Source organism: Schistocerca serialis, chromosome 5 (genome assembly GCF_023864345.2).
Source record: "Schistocerca serialis cubense isolate TAMUIC-IGC-003099 chromosome 5, iqSchSeri2.2, whole genome shotgun sequence".
Lineage (NCBI taxonomy): Eukaryota > Metazoa > Arthropoda > Insecta > Orthoptera > Acrididae > Schistocerca > Schistocerca serialis.
In genome coordinates, this window is record NC_064642.1 from 575,027,405 (window position 1) to 575,039,267 (window position 11,863).

At 36.7% G+C, this 11,863-nt stretch overlaps 1 long non-coding RNA gene across 1 annotated transcript; it reads left to right on the plus strand.

The window, feature by feature from the left end:
- Nucleotides 1-1,300: 1,300 nt before the first annotated feature.
- Nucleotides 1,301-7,982, plus strand: LOC126481247 (uncharacterized). Its single transcript, XR_007587538.1, has 3 exons — nucleotides 1,301-1,455; nucleotides 7,437-7,704; nucleotides 7,844-7,982. It is a non-coding gene; the product is annotated as an uncharacterized LOC126481247 (long non-coding RNA).
- The last annotated feature ends 3,881 nt before the right edge of the window (nucleotides 7,983-11,863 follow it).

The window sequence follows — 11,863 nt, forward strand, 5'->3', positions numbered from 1 at the left end:
ATTTACAGAAGTTCTTATCAGAAGATATTGCGTAGTTCTGTAATATTGTGTAAGTATGTCAATTATCAACTGAGAATTCCAAGTACATGCTGAGCTTTATAGGAAGGTATGAGGCAGTTGTCTCTTTTAATAATAGGCTCACCCGCGGCTGTGCTGTAATGTACATGCAACTACAGTGTCAATGAAATATTGGCATAGTATCTATTAATAATTATAATAATAACTAAATCAATAATAATATCAATAATGGCGATAATGCCCTGTTTTTAGGCGTCTTGTCTGGAGAAATTGCTGGGAATTTTATCTGAAAATTAAACAATTAGACAACCTTTCAAACAAGCTAAGCTTTACCTGCCTGAGAGAATCTTTCTATTGATATTGAAGCATCTGATGCAATCCTCATATTTTGTCAAAGTTTCCACATTCAATTACACAATTTGTCGAAGTGATCTCACTTCAAGGGTCTAACATATGGTTACCAATTGTCATTATTCAGAATGAATCTTTCACTCTTCGCCAGAATGTGCGCTGATTTGGAACTTTCCAGCAGATTAAAACTGAGACATGCACTGGCTCCTATCGGTATCTGATGAGAGCTATCAGATGCCGTGTTACTGCATCACAGTGTGATGGACTTAGCCACCACCCAATAAGGGGCACACAAAGTGGAAGACTGAGTATTTAACACCACACAGTAGAACAGAGAGGGGTCTTGGTCACTGGATCTTGCACTAGAGTTCTTGTTTGGAGTACCACTTGGCGTGGAAGAGTGCAGAAGCACCATGCATGCAGTGGATGGGTAGTAACTAAGTATTTAAAGCTGTAACTGAAGTGTGTTACTTTATTCTTTTATTGGTTTTAAAACTGATTTGATAATTTCAACTGCTTAGGTAAAGCTGTAAATTTATTGGTCAAGATTTGTGTAAATAGCTTTTTATTTAATTCATCTGACTATTGGTTGAGATTGCTTTGTTTATGCTGTATTAATTAAACTTGCATATATTTTTAAAGTTACTGCATCAAATTTCCTTTGTGAAGACCACTGGAAAATAAAAAGAATAGTTTACTCTGCTGGAGCACAGTAACTACTGCTCTGCAGCTCCATGCAGTTGCTACCATGGTAAATGTCCTTCACCATGTCATTGGTAGCAAGAGCTTGGTTGCATGATAGGAAATAAAAAAAAGGAAATTTACCAAACTTAGGAAATTAGATCAGGTGAGATTTATTGCTTGGTACTGTTCTTTGTATTGGTAATGTTGCATTATAGGTGATTCTACTGTCAAGCAATGCTACCCTAGAAGTGATTGGCATTGCCCATTGAAATGAAGAATTTCTCCACTATGAACTATGAGTAAGTGGCCATGTTATGTGAGGGAAACATGATGAAACAATCAAATTGGTTGCAAGGAACTTTGAACTGGCCTGTGCAATTGAGTAAACAGGATGTAATTGAGGTAAGTGTGGCTGCTAACCTGTTCTCCGAATGCACCTTCATGGTACTAACTAATATTGAGTTTTCGCCAGACAACTGCTTTTCCTGTAAAAAAGCATTATCTATTCAATCGCAGTAGGTCACTTGGCTAATCGTGAGCAAGATTTGTCACAGATGAATACGGGTAGGGAAGAAATTTTGATTCAAGAAAAAATGCAGAGGAGGCTGGTGGAGTTTCAGATCTTGTCCAAAAGCTTGCATTTTCAAGTAGTATTGAAAGATAGCATTAATGTAAATGCAGAGTGCAGGGCTGTGGTGCAAGGTGGTGAAGTGGAAGTGTGGGATAGCTTTAATAAGCCTCTCAACCCAATTGCCAGCATGCTACAGGGAGTAGAAGTTTTCACAGTTAAGTTGAGTATGGAGATGGTGCTTTTTTCTGGTTACATTTAGGTTACAGCATTCCACTGACCACTTTCAGTTTTCACACCTTCTGATCCTTCAGGTGATTTATCCTTTGTCGAAGGGCAGATTGAGCATATTTGTTGAGCAAATTATCTGAAAGCAGGTGTAACTGGAGGGACTTTGTAGGTTAATTGTTTATCAAAACATCTCCAGCAGAGGTAAGGATGAGTTAATGAGTAAGAATTATTTTATAGTTCAAGGGGGGGGGGGGGGGGGGTGAAAGTTTTGTTCATTACGTGGAGGACATCTTAGGAGCTGGGCTTGCACTATGTTTAGAAACTTCAGAAAGTGTCACTGTTAATAATATTTTGGAAGGTATGCACCATGAGGACCACTCATGAGTAGTTTTAGCGTTAAAGCCCAAGAATTTTGCAGAACTTGATTGGTTAACAAACTCTCTGGAAAGTTTTTGCTGTAATATTGGAAAGAGGATGACAATGGAGTACAAATATTTAGTGCAAGTCTAGTGAATCTGGGGGCAGAATGAAACAGACAAGGTTCTTGTCCATGTTAATTGTTTTTTTATGTTATCAGCTGGGGAATATTGCTTGCAATTGTTAATTTTGAAGAAGTAATCTTAAGATCAGCTGACAGTATCAGAGAAGCAGTGGGCCACTAACAGGTGCTGAACAGTTGTCTTCCATTAATTTACCCAGTCTAACAATCCATGCCCTCAGGCCAGTCACTAATGCGATAAATAATTGAGCACAAAACTAATTTTTTGGTATTTCTGTCAATCAACAGGTGTAGAAATGTATGGTACTACAATCCGGGGACCAGAGTTGTAGCTAAGAAGCACCTATGTTGTTTGTTACAATAAGCAGAAGTCATAAAAATACTCATCTCCAATTCTGATTGTTGTTGCTGTTGGTCCAGAACCTCATTCCGTAAAAATTTGAGATATGAGCTCTTGGAGGACTAGGCGTTGATGTGTTGAAGAAGAAAAAACACTTTTCTGCTAACAGTACTTTGTCATGATGTGTTAATGAAATTAATTCAGTAAAAAAATGAGATTTTGTTCAATTATGTAAAAACGAGACTGGTAAACATGTAACTTTTTGAAATAAATACTTTGTAAGTTCAACTTTTCATATGTTTCACCAAGAGCATATACAAATCATTTCTTGAATAACAATGTCTTTAAATATTGCAGAATAAGCACATTTTGCTTAGCTATAATGGAGACAAGTCGCTGAATTGGCTCCCCATCTCCGATACCCTCTGTAACTTCATACGGAGTCACTGACTCTATCCAACACTCTTTAAAAATTATGATGTAAACTAAGATGTTACATTTTGACACTGCAAAGAATTTATTAGATGGCACTCCAATAAGATTGTGATGACCTTCATATAGAAAATATTATTCAGAATACAAACATATTTTGTAAAGAATGAATGATTAGGTAATTTTAAATGCAGTTTCTATAATAGATTTTTAATAAATTGTATAAGGTAAAGGCACTGGTAGTTGACAGAACACCAGTATTTGACACTTTCAAATAAACTTAAAATAAGAAAAGTGCATTATTCAGAGATAGAGTTTTGACTGTTGTTGTATGGTAGTGCCATCTACAGTGTAATTTGATAACTATCATATTTTTCTAGCAGCCATTTTGAAGTGGGTGCTTCTGTTTGTAACAGTGTGTTTGTGTTTCTCTGCTTTCATTGATTTTATTCTCAAAATCGATAAGGAGGTAAATATAAGATATTATTAGCTTTTGTGTATAGTTTTTTAGATGGTTCCAGTATTAAACAAAGTAAGAAAATTTGTGAAATATTTGTGAATTTAGGTTATGGTATGGTCAGGGATCAGGTGTCAAGTACTGGTGCTAATATGTTCCTTATTTTTAGTAATTGACACATCTGTCAACTACTGAGTCCAATAACTTTTTAAATACCTTTTTCATTCCCTGTATCCTCATAAACTTAGCTCTGTGGTGTTTGTGTCAAATTTATCGTTGCATGTATAGATCCAGTAGTTCACACCCTACATCAATCACTAGCTCATACCATGTCAACTACTGGCATTCAAGTAATGTGAATTTCTGACATTATGTTTTATACTATTTAGTTCATTATAATGCCACCAATAAAAGGGAAGATGCTCAGTTATCCAGAGGAACAAATTCAGCTTGCCATTGATGCAGTACTTAATGGAATGCCTGTTTCTACAGCAGCAAAAAGTTTCTCGGTTCCTCGAATTACTTTAATGTACAAAGCCAGAGGGAAGACTCCTAGAAATCGTCGCATGGGTCCTGATACAGTTCTTACCAAAGAAGAGAAGGATTTATTAGTATACTGGATTTGTACTATGGCTAAGGCCAGATTCCCCAGAACAAAACTCGAACTTTTGGACAGTGTGCAGCACCTGATTGAACAACTGAAACATAAAAATCCCTTTGCTTGTAACTGCCCAGGGAAAACTTGGTAAAATGCGTTTCTGAAGCGCCATCCCAATATTGAGATTAGAATCTCATAAAATCTGACATCAAGCAGGGCAGGAGTGAAGCTGGAAGCTATAAGAGACTGGTTTGATGAGATACATAAATATTTAACAGAGAACAATTTTAGGTCAATTCTTCAAAGTCCTGAAAGAGTTTTTAATTGGGTGAAACTGCTTTCTTTCTGAACCCCAAAGGAAACAAAGTGTTGGCACCTAGGAGAAAAAGAGTGTGTACCAGCAAGTGAATAGTGATGAGAAAGAATGTCTAACGGTTTTGTTGACTGGAAATGCAAATGGTGATTTAGCACCTCCATTGACAGTGTTTAAATACATTAGAATACCACAGGAACTAGCAGAGAGTGTACCAAAACATTAGGGAATAGGTAAATCTGAAACAGGTTGGATGACAGGTCCATTATTATTTGAATTTATAACGAATGTTTCCCATTCTTACCTTCTAGAAAAGAAAATACCACTGCCAGTCATTGTGTTTGTTGATGGCCATGCATCTCATCTCACCTTACACACTAATAAGTTTTGTAATGAGCATGGGATAATACTCATAGCTTTGCTTCCAAATTCTACACATCTTCTTCAACCTATGGATGTTGCCTTCTTTCATTTGTTAAAGGAAAGTGGGAAAAACAAGGTACATCAGTGGAGATTGGAACATTTGGATCAACCAGTGCTTAAGAAGATCTATTTTGCACCCTTACTGGAACAAACTTTGTATAAGTTCATTAAACCGTCTATCCTGCAGAAGGGATTCAGCAGAGCTGGACTTGTTCCATGGAATCCAGAGGCTGTAGACTACTCAAAAATTCCATCAGTGAGTGATGATGTTATACTTACTGCTCACAGAACTGTCACTTCTGAAAAATTAAACTTAAGAGTTGGATTAGAGGTTCTAGAAACATACATTGGGAAAGATAAACTTTCATGTTTTGAGTCTTCAAGTGATGTGTGGGAAGGAAATATAAATGACCAGTCTTTGTTTTTGCTTTGGAAGGAAATAAAACTGATTGTTATAATTCTATTCTTTCCCAGTCTGTTGATGACACAAACAACTGTGTGGCAAATCAAAATGAAAAAGTGGAGGAAGGAAATGTCCATCGAGATGAAAAACAAAATAATGAAGTAATCACAAATAAAAAACAGGAAGACATGAAAAGCTTGGCAGGCAAAAACCAAAATAAAGAAAGAGAGAAGACTAATGTAACAGACCAGTGTGTCAAACCCAATAATTCAATGACAAATTCAGATTTTCCTCAGTGTGCTTCTGGTGGAAATATTAATAGGAAATCAGGGGTCCAACTAATCTCCTCCCCATTCAAACGTGCATTATTTTGGCCACAGAATACAGAAAAACAAGAGAAAAGAAGATTAAGAGAAAAACTTCCAAGTGTTGTTACATCCAACCAGTGGCAGGAATATCATCATAAGAAGGAACAACTGAAGTTACAAAGAGAAAGACTAAAAGCTGAGAGAGCAGAAGCTCGAAAGCTGAAGAAAGAACAGTCTGAGATTGCTAAGAAACTCAAGAAGCAAACTAAAGCAGAGAATCGTAGAAAGCCAAAAGTGCACAAGAAAAGAACAATTTCAGTGTCCTCAGATTCTGAAGATGAAGAATGGAGTGAGTCAGGCAGCAGTATGGATGACATTAGTATGCTCCCTGATAGTGAATCGCAGACATCTGATGACAAGGAAGACGACAATTCTGATTAAACAATTATAATGGAAGAAACAGCAAACAAAGAAGAAAATACGAATAAATTTTATAAAAATGGCGAATTTCTTCTTGGTTCTTTTCCTGGAAAGAAGAGATATTTCAAATATGTTTGTATTGTTCAGCGTGTGTTTGAGGATGGTGAAATAGAAGTAATGGCTCTAAAATCTTGCAACTATAAGAAAAAAGTTTTTTATATTGATGAAAATGATGTTATTGTTATTGGTGCATCACAGGTTATTGACAAGCTTCCTTTACCACTCTCAAATATCACTAATGAACATTTGAAATATGAATTCCAAAACAATATTGTCTGTGATGTGTAGCCTAAAGTTATTTATTTAGTGTCAACCAATGAATATTTTTTCTGTCAACTAGTGAAACTTTCGTGTCTCACTAGTATCACCAACTGATGGCTGCACTTATACTTTTGTTATAATTTTTATTTACCATTTAATGTACCTTAACATAGTGAACTATAATAAATATCGAATCACAAAAGATCAAAGAACCTGAAGATTAATTGTGTTTGTGCCCAACATCCACTTGCATTCATAAATATCAAATTAAAGTAGTTTCATTTCCTAAGGTGTCAACTACTGGTGTCTTTATCTTATGCCAAAAGTAAGTTTAATTACTGATAACCAGAAAAAGAAGCAACATTGACTTCATTGGATAATTAACATTTTCAGAGATAAAGTGAAAACGTAAAGAAATGGATTTTCAAAATATAGTGGGATTGTTTGCCATTACTATACCTTCGTCGTTTACCAGCCATGGCTGGACAGAGTGCGTCACAAATACAATGTTTATCAACTAACGTTTATACAACACCATATACAAAATTTATATTACAAATAAAAGAAAATATATATGCGGTGCACAAAAACACATAGAACATAGAGAAAATGAAATATAACTAAACAGGAAAGTAAAACTTCATAGCAGCAAATGAAAATACCATAAATCAAAACGTTTACAAAACCGTGCAGATCTCCACACATAAAGTTTCGTTTTGGCAAAATGTGTACTTTAAGTAAAACACAAAATTAAATGTGCAGTTAACTGAGAACATAAAAAGAAGATTAAATTTAGGCATAATTATATATAAAACATAAAAATATTTATTATTTTGTCCATTCACTAGAACCACTGTTGAAAAATAGTGGATGTTGCTTCAAGTCTTAAGCAATTTTTTTCCAAAATAATTCCCAGGTAAGGTCTGGGTTCAAGTAAAAATTGATTTGAATTGGCCAGTAGAGTTCATGGTAACCAAGGGCCTGGCTTCAAGAGTTATTTTGTGTTGTGATTTTATAATCAAAGAAACAATGTGTTTTCAATTATGCTGGAATTTTGTTCTTCATTTCAGCCAAAGAAGAGTGTAATGCACGGAAGGCATCAGAAAAAATTCAAATTATGTCATCTTAATCCGCATTTTGCTCACATAAATTTTAAAACAAACGACTTTTTATTAGCAATGCCTTCAACGTTCTCGTTTGCTTGGTCGCTGGGTTTTGTACTTCCCCTGACCCGTCCAAACGTTGTCATTGGGCCAGTACGCGGGTGTGGCTTACAGATATCATTTGGTTGGGCCAGTCATCACCGTGCAGCATTTTGCTCATCGTGCGAGTGTCAATGTAAGTGTATATTTTGTTATTCATGTTCCTTAAAACGTCATTTTATGTGCATTACTGACAGTTTATTGTGTTTTTTATTATTTACGATAGCTAAGTATCTATGTAATGAGTGAACTAACATTATTTCGCATTTTTGTAGATGGATAGACTAGAAGAAAGAATTTTGGCGTGACTGGAAGAAGATGACCTAGAAGATGTTGCAGTAGAATCTGTTAGAGCTGATAATACCAAAAGTGACCTAGACAAAGAACACAGCAACCACCATACCGAAACGGAACAGTCTTCAGGTGAAGATGAGGTGGCAATGTCTTCCATCCAAGCACAAGGTCAGTTATTTTACTTAGACAAAGACAAACAAATGAAGTGGAGTTACAATCCAGGATGTTCCAATGCGGGGACAAGATCACTTAATATTGTAATTGGTAGACAAGAGATAAAAGCTGTGGCAAAAGACGTCAAAGATATTGTACACTGTTGTGTAAGTGAAGAAATGCAGACTGACATAGTAACGTATACGAATATTTGTGTTAGAAAACTCAAGGCTCGATTTTCAAGAGAAAGGTATTGTAAAGAGGCTGATATTATAGCAGTGAAAGCGTTTATTGGCATTTTACAGATGTCTGTTATAAAAAAAATGCATTTGAAAGTGCAGGAAATGTGGTAACAAAGATGGCACAGATCCTGATGTTTTTCGAGCCATTATGAGCAGTACTAGATTTCTTTTTCTGATGACAACTGTAAGGTTTGACGATATACAAACCCGCTCAGAGAGGTCTAAGTATGACAATCTCGACCCAATTCAAGAAATATTTGATTAGTTTGTCGCAAATTGTCGATCGAATTACCAGGCAGGAGAAAATCTAACAATTGATGAAATGTTAGAAGCATTTTGAGGCTGCTGCAAATTGCATATGTACACCGCAAATAAACTGGGCAAGTATGGAATCAAGGTGTATACTTTATGTGACTCATATTCTATTCACACATGTAATTTATAAATTTACCCAAGCAAGCAACCAACTGACCCATACAAATTCGATAACACTGCAATTTCTGTCGTGAATCGTTTATCACAAGATATATTATACACTGGTAGAAATATAACGAATGATAATTATTCCACCTCGATTCCATTGGCTGACAAATTGATGAGCAAATGAACAATTTCAGGAAGAATAAAAAAGAAATCCCTCCTTTTTTTCTAGATACTAAAATAAGAACAACACCCTGCAGTCTATGGTTTTCATGAGAACAAGGTTCTGGTTTCCAATATAACAAAGAAAAAAAGAAAAAGTTGTGCCTATGGTAAGTACACTCCATGAAAATGATCAGATTGATCCAACAACTGGGGAACATGCAAAACCTGAAATCATCACGTATTATAATCAGACAAAAGGAGGTGTCAACGTAATGGATTGACTGAAAGAAGAATATTCTGTGGCTCGAGTAGCATGTAGGTGGCCACTGAGATTATTTTTTCCGATTTTAAATATTACTCGCATATATGGTCAAATAATATATAAAGAGAAAACAAATGTGATTATTACTAGGAGACAGTACTTGAAAACGCTAACACGACCACAAATGGTGCATTTTTCGTTAGTAACAAATAAAACTGACAAACACAAACTAATGACTTCTCAGATAGTTAATTGTGCTGAAACAGGCATTTCCGTTAACCCTAAAAACCAATCAAAGATCATAGCTTGCGAGGGGAAACGTCAAGTAGGATAGGGGCGAAACTGTAACTTGCCTCTTTTTTATGTCAGCAAGCGGAACTTACATGCCTCCAAATGCTTATTTTTCCACGAAAGAAAAAGCAGAGAGAAATTGAGTTAGGACTGCCACCAGGAGGTTGGGCTGAAGTCTACAGCACTGGGTGGATGACCACAGAGTCATTCTTTGTATGTTTTCGAAAATTTGTGGACTTTTCTAAGCAATCAAGAGATCTCCCAGTCCTTCTTATATTAGATGGTCACTCAACACATACAAAGCCCATTGACATTATAGACTATGCGAGAGAGAGTGGCGTTTCGTTGCTATGTTTACCACCACATTGCCCTCACAGACTTCAGTTGTTTCTTTTATGAAGCCTTTAAGTCTTAATTATAGTGATGAGCTTCGAAAATGGCTATGAAGCAACCCAGAGAAAGTCGTAACTCTCTTTCAAATTTTAACGCTTTTTGGTTCAGCTTTCATCAAAAGTACAACAATGAAAACCACTATTAAAGGTTTCGAAGCTACTGGAATATGGACCCATTCATATTCACCAATGCATATTTCCTCCTGGCAGACATAACTGACTTCGGTCAGATAAAGAGGTTATTATATCTGGAGCTGTTGTTGTTGTTGTGGTCTTCAGTCCTGAGACTGGTTTGATGCAGCTCTCCATGCTACTTATCCTGTGCAAGCTTTTTCATCTCCCAGTACCTAATGCAACCTACATCCTTCTGAATCTGCTTAGTGTATTCATCTCTTGGTCTCCCTCTACGATTTTTACCCTCCACGCTGCCCTCCAATACTAAATTGGTGATCCCTTGATGCCTCAGAACATGTCCTACCAACCGATCCCTTCTTCTGGTCAAGTTGTACCACAAACTTCTCTTCTCCCCAATCCTATTCAATACTTCCTCATTAGTTATGTGATCTACCCATCTAATCTTCAGCATTCTTCTGTAGCACCACATTTCGAAAGCTTCTATTCTCTTCTTGTCCAAACTATTTATCGTCCATGTTTCACTTCCATACATGGCTACACTCCATATGAATACTTTCAGAAATGACTTCCTGACACTTAAATCAATACTGGATGTTAACAAATTTCTCTTCTTCAGAAACGCTTTCCTTGCCATTGCCAGCCTACATTTTATATCCTCTCTACTTCGACCATCATCAGTTATTTTGCTCCCCAAATAGCAAAACTCCTTTACTACTTTAAGTGCCTCATTTCCTAATCTAATTCCCTCAGCATCACCCGACTTAATTAGACTACATTCCATTATCCTTGTTTTGCTTTTGTTGATGTTCATCTTATATCCTCCTTTCAAGACACTGTCCATTCCATTCAACTGCTCTTCCAAGTCCTTTGCTGTCTCTGACAGAATTACAATGTCATCGGCGAACCTCAAAGTTTTTATTTCTTCTCCATGAATTTTAATACCTACTCCTAATTTTTCTTTTGTTTCCTTTACTGCTTGCTCAATATACAGATTGAACAACATCGGGGAGAGGCTACAACCCTGTCTTACTCCCTTCCCAACCACTACTTCCCTTTCATGTCCCTCGACTCTTATAACTGCCATCTGGTTTCTGTACAAATTGTAAATAGCCTTTCGCTCCCTGTATTTTACCCCTGCCACCCTTGGAATTTGAAAGAGAGTATTCCAGTCAACATTGTCAAAAGCTTTCTCTAAGTCTACAAATGCTAGAAACGTAGGTTTGCCTTTCCTTAATCTTTCTTCTAAGATAAGCCGTAAGGTCAGTATTGCCTCACGTGTTCCAGTGTTTCTACGGAATCCAAACTGATCTTCCCCGAGGTTGGCTTCTACTAGTTTTTCCATTCGTCTGTAAAGAATTCGTCTTAGTATTTTGCAGCTGTGACTTATTAAGCTGATAGTTCGGTAATTTTCACATCTGTCAACACCTGCTTTCTTTGGGATTGGAATTATTATATTCTTCTTGAAGTCTGAGGGTATTTCGCCTGTTTCATACATCTTGCTCACCAGATGGTAGAGTTTTGTCAGGACTGGCTCTCCCACAGCCGTCAGTAGTTCCAATGGAATATTGTCTACTCCGGGGGCCTTGTTTCGACTCAGGTCTTTCAGTGCTCTGTCAAACTCTTCACGCAGTATCATATCTCCCATTTCATCTTCATCTACATCCTCTTCCATTTCCATAATGTTGTCCTCAAGTACATCACCCTTGTATAGACCCTCTATCACTAATTCCCACTATATCTAACTTCAACCTATTCATTTCCCTTTTTAAATTTTCTAACCTACCTGCCCGATTAAGGGATCTGACATTCCACGCTCCGATCCATAGAACGCCAGTTTTCTTTCTCCTGATAACGACATCCTCTTGAGTAGTCCCCGCCCGGAGATCCGAATGGGGGACTATTTTACCTCCAGAATATTTTACCCAAGAGGACGCCATCATC